Source organism: Phacochoerus africanus, chromosome X (genome assembly GCF_016906955.1).
Source record: "Phacochoerus africanus isolate WHEZ1 chromosome X, ROS_Pafr_v1, whole genome shotgun sequence".
NCBI lineage: Eukaryota > Metazoa > Chordata > Mammalia > Artiodactyla > Suidae > Phacochoerus > Phacochoerus africanus.
The window spans coordinates 112,761,133-112,768,317 of NC_062560.1; the positions used below are offsets into that span (position 1 = coordinate 112,761,133).

The 7,185-nt window shown below is 48.3% G+C and overlaps 1 protein-coding gene across 1 annotated transcript in view; it reads right to left on the reverse strand.

Annotated features, from left to right (window-relative positions):
* The window catches only part of MBNL3 (muscleblind like splicing regulator 3), a 118,951-nt gene extending 114,332 nt beyond the window's left edge, over nt 1–4,619 (reverse strand). The window contains exon 1 of the mRNA XM_047764346.1: nt 4,151–4,619. The gene's annotated coding sequence lies outside the window, so the exon portion shown is untranslated. The remainder of the gene's footprint in view (nt 1–4,150) is intronic.
* Between the last annotated feature and the right edge of the window lie 2,566 nt (nt 4,620–7,185).

The window sequence follows — 7,185 nt, forward strand, 5'->3', positions numbered from 1 at the left end:
AATATTTTAACAAGCATGCCTAATTGATTTCTAAATCTCTAATCAGGCTCCCTTTTTTCCCTTAACAATTTGTTCTCCTGGCTGTTAGAGGAGAGTTCTGGGATTACTATGCTTGAGTTTCTTGAAAGGGATCAAACATATTCAGGGAGAGAAAAAAAAAATATATATATATATACACACACACATATACACACGTGCGACATATGCATTTATGTGAATATACACAACATACATGATATACACAATGTGTTACATATGCATATTCACTTAAAGATATATATATATCACACACACACACTCATATTTAAATCAAGCTTCCTTTCATTCCTGTTTCCTTTTGAGCTCTGATCAGTGTCTCCTTTTTCTGAAAGTTAACTCCCAGAATTTGAACATGCAGAGCCTCCGAGAGACACTGCTTAATACAAACATTTATTAAGAGTTTTCTGTGAACCTTTTTTTCTTTCATTCTTAGAATTGGAGGATTGCTATAAAAATAGGTATTCCTTTATAATCTTCCAGGAATAAATCAATGCACAGCAGTATAAATTGTTCTAAACTGAAGACCGCTTTGAACATGTGTGCACATGCGTGTGCTCATACGTACCCCAGACAACTTGGGAATACCTTTATTTCTCCAATAAAAATATGGGCCCTTCTCCCAGAGTGTATTATTTCCCCATCACTCTTTTCAAAACACTGTCACTCAATTTAATACCAAGTAGAAATAAATGATGGATTAATATTGTGTCTTTACTAGAATGATCTGAAAAAAAAAAAAAAAACCCACATTTTTTTCTGATCCCTGTTAGGTCACATGGATGTCATTAACACCTGATAACAGAGCTGATACCTTATTTATCCTCATTCTCAAAGCTGCCTTTTCAACATTGTCATTTGGCTGTCTTGAGGCAATACATAACCATTCGGGAAGAGAAGGACGCCACAGAACCATCTGGTTTCCTTAAGATCTAAAAAGCCCACATTAGTACCGATCTAATTGCTTTCTTTGGGGGTCATAATTTGTGCTTGTTTGTGTTTGGTTTTCTGGCAGTTAAATTACTTGCTCTATTCTCTTAGAGGAAAAATGCCCACCTCATTTTATCTGAGGCACAGGTTTCTTTCTAGTTTTGAACGGAGAACTGTGTCACACGTAGGGAGAGGCAGACAGATCCCACAAAGAAACAGAACTGCAGATTTCTCTGTTCTTGATGTCACGCACATTTGGGATGGGAGAAAAGCCATCAGTTCGCCCTACTGGCCCTGTTCGAAGGAAACTCCACCGTATGGACACACCTTGACAAAGTCAAGGTGGCCTGCATGCTCTTTCAGACACTTGATAGTTTTAACACGGCAGTGACCATGATTTAACTTTAATGACAGGATCACATTACGTGTCAAACATGTACTGTAACTTCCTCTTGTCTGCTATGCCCCGATCCCTGGTTGTAATCCTATCAGACAGCATGATTTATTTCGAAACAGAAAAATCCTGCCACCTTCCTAAACTGACTGTGCTAGAAGCAGGATAAGAGTACATTTCTAGGAAGGAAACTCTGCATCACTTTAGGCCTTCTCGCTCTCTTCTTTCCTTGCCTTCCCTTCCCTTCCCTCTCGAATAGAAGGACAGCTGGGTGGAGAACCAAACTGGACTTCCAGAGACAGGGCCACTGTTCCAGCACGTGCAAGGACTGAAGAGCCTCAAAAGACACCCCCTTCTTCCTCCCAGCTGCTGTGATTACTTTTTCATATGGTAGAGCTGGGCAGATAATAATACTCCCACTGGTCTAAAGAATATTGAATTACACGAGTGCCTAGCAGGGCAGGGAGCCGCCCGAGAACCCACGGAAGGCAAACAGAATGCAGGCAATTGGCGGGATGCACACTGTAAACGACTTCCAATTCTGAGGTTCTTGCGAGGGCGCAAAAAAGAAAATCTTCCGTTTCAATGAAAAGCTGTGCACAACATCTGCTCCTCTGTGAGTTTACAAACGACTCATGTTTCCTTTCCACTCAGCATTTATTAAGCACCTACTTTGTGCATAGCGTTGCTCAGGTTTAAAGGGTGGCTGAGGGCAACTGCCAGAGAATTCGGAGACCAGGTCAGAATCATAGGTTTTTATCCCCCTGAAAATGCAGCTGTTTTGAAATGCCTGGAGTGGACAGTTGAGAAAAAGGTACTTTATCACAGTCCTGGGAATCATTATGAATGCTTAAGGCAGCGAAGGAAATTAGAGAAATGAAGTAGCTCTTAGAGCAAAACATGTAGTCACCACCTCTAGCCCAGCACTGCATAAATTCTCTCTCAAAATATATTTTTTTTTTCTGACAAACTCCTTATGTTTTCATGCAAGGCCTCCAATCTCATCACCATAGGAAGCTGCAGAATGGGCAACATTTCTTCCTAACATCTTGACATTAGTCCAGCTAGTCCATTCTGGCCCCAAGGTTTAGTTGCCCCACCGCCGCCCCTTCTAAGGATGCACCTGGTCCGAAGTCATTCTGCAACGAGGCAGCACATGAGGAAGCAAAGCTGAATGAACTGGAATCTAAGTATGTAATCTTTAAAAATGGGAGAAGGTGCCTTTGGTCACCCCTGATCTCTTGCCAAAATCCAAGCATCCACTGCTCTACCTGCAGGAACTCTCCTTTCAGCTGTGAAGCAATGACCTGGCCCCAACACTTCTCCCAACAATCTGGAAAACGGATCATATAGTCAATTCCACCGCCAACACTTCAGTTCTTCTAGGCACGTGACAACACCTGGCAGGAAAACTGTACCATTTTTTAATAGGTGCAAAACCATCTCCTTCCCCTGCTGCTCTGGAGAAGCTTGCTTAATTTAATAACGGGAGAAATCTACCAGTCAAGTTGCTTCTACTGCTCTGGGAGAAGTCAAAAGCAGAAAGAGGTATAATGATATCAGCTGGGCCATGGGCAGAGGTCCTTTAGGCTACGTTTAGGGAAGTTTCAATAAATATGAAAGCATCCTCCAAAAGTATTACATATTGAGAAACACTCTGAAAACAACTTCTTTAAAGTATGTAAACATTAAGGACTAAACTTTGAAAGGCAAAATGGAAAGTAGGAAGATAATCAGAAAAATCTAAGGCCTCTGGTAAGCTTCCTTGTCGATATGCCTTTCATCAGAGGGGGAAAACAACCTCAGATGAACTGTGTCGAACAGCGATGTCTAGTCAATTTTACAGCGATTTCAACAATCCACTGCTTCAGGGGATCACTGAACCACCCGAAGTAAAACTAAGGAGCAAAGATAGTGAAAGAAAATAACAATCATTTTAAAATTAAATCTTGGAATCGTTTTTTTAATTGATGCTTTTCCATGAACTCAATACAGGTGTAGACTTAGGCTGTGGGGATCCACACCCAATTCATAAACACTAGCAATTTAGGAACCTCAGAGAAAAAAAGAACTCCTGCAAAACACACTACTTCAAGTAACTACAACAATAATAAATTCACCCCCACTGTCGCATCAATCTATACCAATCAAGAGTCAGTAGACAGAAAAACACACAGTGGGTCTACTAATGCTAAAGCTACACAATTCAATCACCTAAATGTTAACGTGGGTTGCTCGTCTTGATTTCATTTCAATTTCTTACCATAAAAGCTTATTGTGTGAATGCTAAAAATTAAAGTTAGCTTTTTCAATAGTCTCCTAGACTCTACCTCCAGGCCCTTCAGATGCCAGGAGTAAAAGCAAGCTGCCCCAATGTGTGGATCCAGAGAGCCAAGAGGCACGGCTCTGTAGGAAAGCTGTGGCACTGCCCACGGTATCGCATGGCCACGGGGAAATGAGTGGCTAGAAGCATTTGCTGATGGTATGCCAGGCGAGAACTTCCTTTAAATTACAAACTATATGTGACATATGACATGTTTTATATATATATATATACATACATATGTACATACACATACACACAGGCAGAAGTAGAAGAAAAAGTAGGAAAAAAGAAAGCAAGCAGCCAAACCAGAAGAAAGAGCAAAGCCCTAAAACTGCAACAAACTTGAAGGATTACTTTTCCTTCTATTTGCCATTTTGAAAAATAAACTTTGAAGGGCATTCGATTTCCTCGGCGTCCTAGGAAGGCAGCCGCTCTCACCAACGCCAAGCCATCGCCAGCCTTACCTTCGGCTCCGAGCGCAAAGCCAGCGGCTAAGGGGTCCCGCTCTCAGCGGCAGCGGCGGGGGCAGCGGCGGCGGCGGGGGCAGCGGCACATGCCATCTGTTAGCGGCAGAAGCAAAAGCGGCGCTGCGCGAGGTGGCCCCGGTGCCGGGAGAGCCCCTAGCAGGGGTGTCTACTCGATGCCGCCATTTTAAAGCGAGGCTCCTGAAATCCTTAGACACGAGCGGATTCAAGCCCGCCCCACCTACAGAACTTCAGGGCTGGGACGGGCAACCCGGCTCCGAGTCGGCCGCGGCGGGGTAGAAAGTGTCAAGCGAAAGACGCGCACACGGGGACTCCCGGACTGAGGCGACAAGCCCTCCGACCCCCTCTCCCCCCCACCCCCCGGGCTGCGGCGCGCCTCCTTTCGGGCCCAGGGGCGACGGGATTTTCGGTTTCTCCCCTCCCCCGGGGCCCTTCCCCGGGGCCGGCCGGCGGGCCGGGGGACAGCGGGGGGGACCCGGGCCGGCCCTCCCCGCGCCTCGCGAGCGCTTGGTTCAGTCCACTTGGAGCACACCTCGAGCTCCCCGGCTCCCCCGCGGCGGGCGGGCGGGCGTGGGGCTCCGGGCCGGGCGAGCGGCTGCCATGGCAACCCCGGCCCAAACCCCGCCCGGCCGCCGCCAAAGGCGTGCCCTCGGCCGGCCGGCCGGCCCCCGGCAGCGCCCCGCCGACCCGGCTGCCCGGCCCCGGCGCCCGAGCCCCGCGGGGCTCGCTGAGGGCACGGCGCCCGCGAGGGGCTTCAGGCGCCCCAACCGTAACTCCCGCCAAACTCCACCGGGCGCTGGAGCGGCGCGCCGGCCGGCACTCCCGGGCCGGGAAGCGGGCGCGCTGCCGCCCCCGGCCGCCCGGCCCCGCCCTGCCCGGCCAGGTAGCCCGGCGCGCCCCGCACTGGCCCCGCCGCCGCGGCCGCGGCCGCCGCCGCCCTCACCTGGCTCAGCGCGCACCGCTCGCGGTCCCGGACGCGCGGGAGTCTGGCCGCGTGCTGCCACCGCTCCCGCGCCCACCCCGGGGCGCTCTGTCCTCCCCCGCCTTCTCGCTGCTCCCGGAGAGCGCCAAAAAGTCGCGCTCCGGATCCCGCTCCGAGTGCGGGCACTTTCTTCCTGTAGGGCGCTGTTTCGTCGCCAAATATATTCTTTGTGTGGTTCGTTCATTCGTGCACGGTTCTCAGGGAGCGAAGCGCGGGCTTTATTCTTAGGGGGTGTGGCGCCTCTTTCCCCCCCCCCCACCCGCCGGCCCAGCCCCCGCTGCAAAGGCTCTTTGTCATTTCATTATTAAGGGGAGGGGAGGGGGGGGACAAATCATAACGCTCAGGTTTTACAAAAGCGAGAACAAACAGAGCTTGCACACAGCCCCGGAGGGGGCGGGGGAGGGAGGCCGAAAAGTTTCTCGAGCGGCAGGAACTGAAGTGCCCAGGAGACCTGCAGTGTGATTCAAGGCTGGACGCTTACCGGCACTTCGGACACAGGTAAAGTGAAAGAGGTAATTTCCAAAATGACCTTCGTCACTAAATATATCGGCCCACTTGAAGGCAGAAATACAGACATCAATCCATCGATCAATCCCGGTACTCACCAGCTGCCTGCCTGGATCCGCACCGTCTATAAATCCTTTATTTCCCTTTAAGAATCTCCGAAAGGGAAACGGTGATTTCTGCGAATAGTTCCCCCTCTTTAACGGAGTTGGAAGGGTAGGAGGAGCCCTAAGGTAGGATTCCAGATACTTTCGAAGGAGAAATGGACAAAGCATAGGGAATTACACGTTTTGATTTTTAAAAATGTACATCTGGCTAGCTAAATTACAAGTTTCGGTTTAATGCAAGTGTAATGGGAACACCAGCTGTCCCTTAATTGGAGCCCCCCATAATAATAAACGCATGCTTTTATTTAATTTTAGGAGGACAATTGTAGTGGAACACACACGCATGTGCAGGATCCTCGGTGACAAGCTCATAGCAATTCATGGGCGGCTTTCCTGCAATGAACTACTTCACCCCAGTACAGAGTTCTGCATGCTCTGCAGAAAGTGCAAAAACATCGCAGGAGATAGTTAAGCGGCAGTGAGATTGAGGAGTGGAGTGAATTCTCAGGCTAATTACATTTTTTAATTCTGCCGGACGGATCCAAATAGAATTCTCCAGCTAATATTAGGCAAGAAATCAATCTCTGTTAAATGCGAGATAATAGGAGCAGGATCATAATGGTTGGAAGGAGAACACTGGCACAAACTGCCCTTTAAATAATTGAGAAAAACTCTCGGTGGCATCTGACAAACATTGTGAAAGTTATCAGGGGCCCTGTCTGCCAGGTTTGCAACACTGGGTAGAGTCCTAGCATAAGTCAAACAGAAGGCAGGAGTTTCTAGTTATTTGCAAAAAGGGAAAAAAAAAAAAAAAGAGATTTCATTCCTCACCACCTTTCCCCACCTCCCTTTGAACTCGCCAAATGACCTGCTCTAGTCTAAAAGTCAAAATTGGCTGACATGTAGGAAGTGGCTTTGGCAGTCCAGGAACTGCCATAGCTGAAAGGGGGAGGTGCCGGCTATCACAGGAGGCTGGAGAGAAGGGCAGCCTGAATTATATAACTTTATGCCCAATCATCTAACAAATGAGGAACTGTTATCACAGGGAGTCAACAAAGGAGTCTTTATACTAAACACAACCTGGGTCAACACCAGATCTCTTACCTGTGCCCACCATTGCAAACCACATCTCCCGTGGGCCACTCTGGCTTTCCCTAGTCCCACACGAGCTGGCTTGATTGTATTGTTAGCGTATGGCTGAAATAATTGTTTTATCATAAATTGAAGGTCACAAGTGGGTCACTTTGCTCATTCTCGGGGTAGCACAGCTTCCACACCGTCTCCTGCTGGAAATTTCTGCCCGGTGAAAGTTGCACATGAGACTCTTATTCTCCCTTTTCCACACTGAAGGGGAGAGCAACCTTATAAACAAATTTTCGCCGGGTAAACTGTGGTGCTTTTATCCTGGGTGGCATGACAAA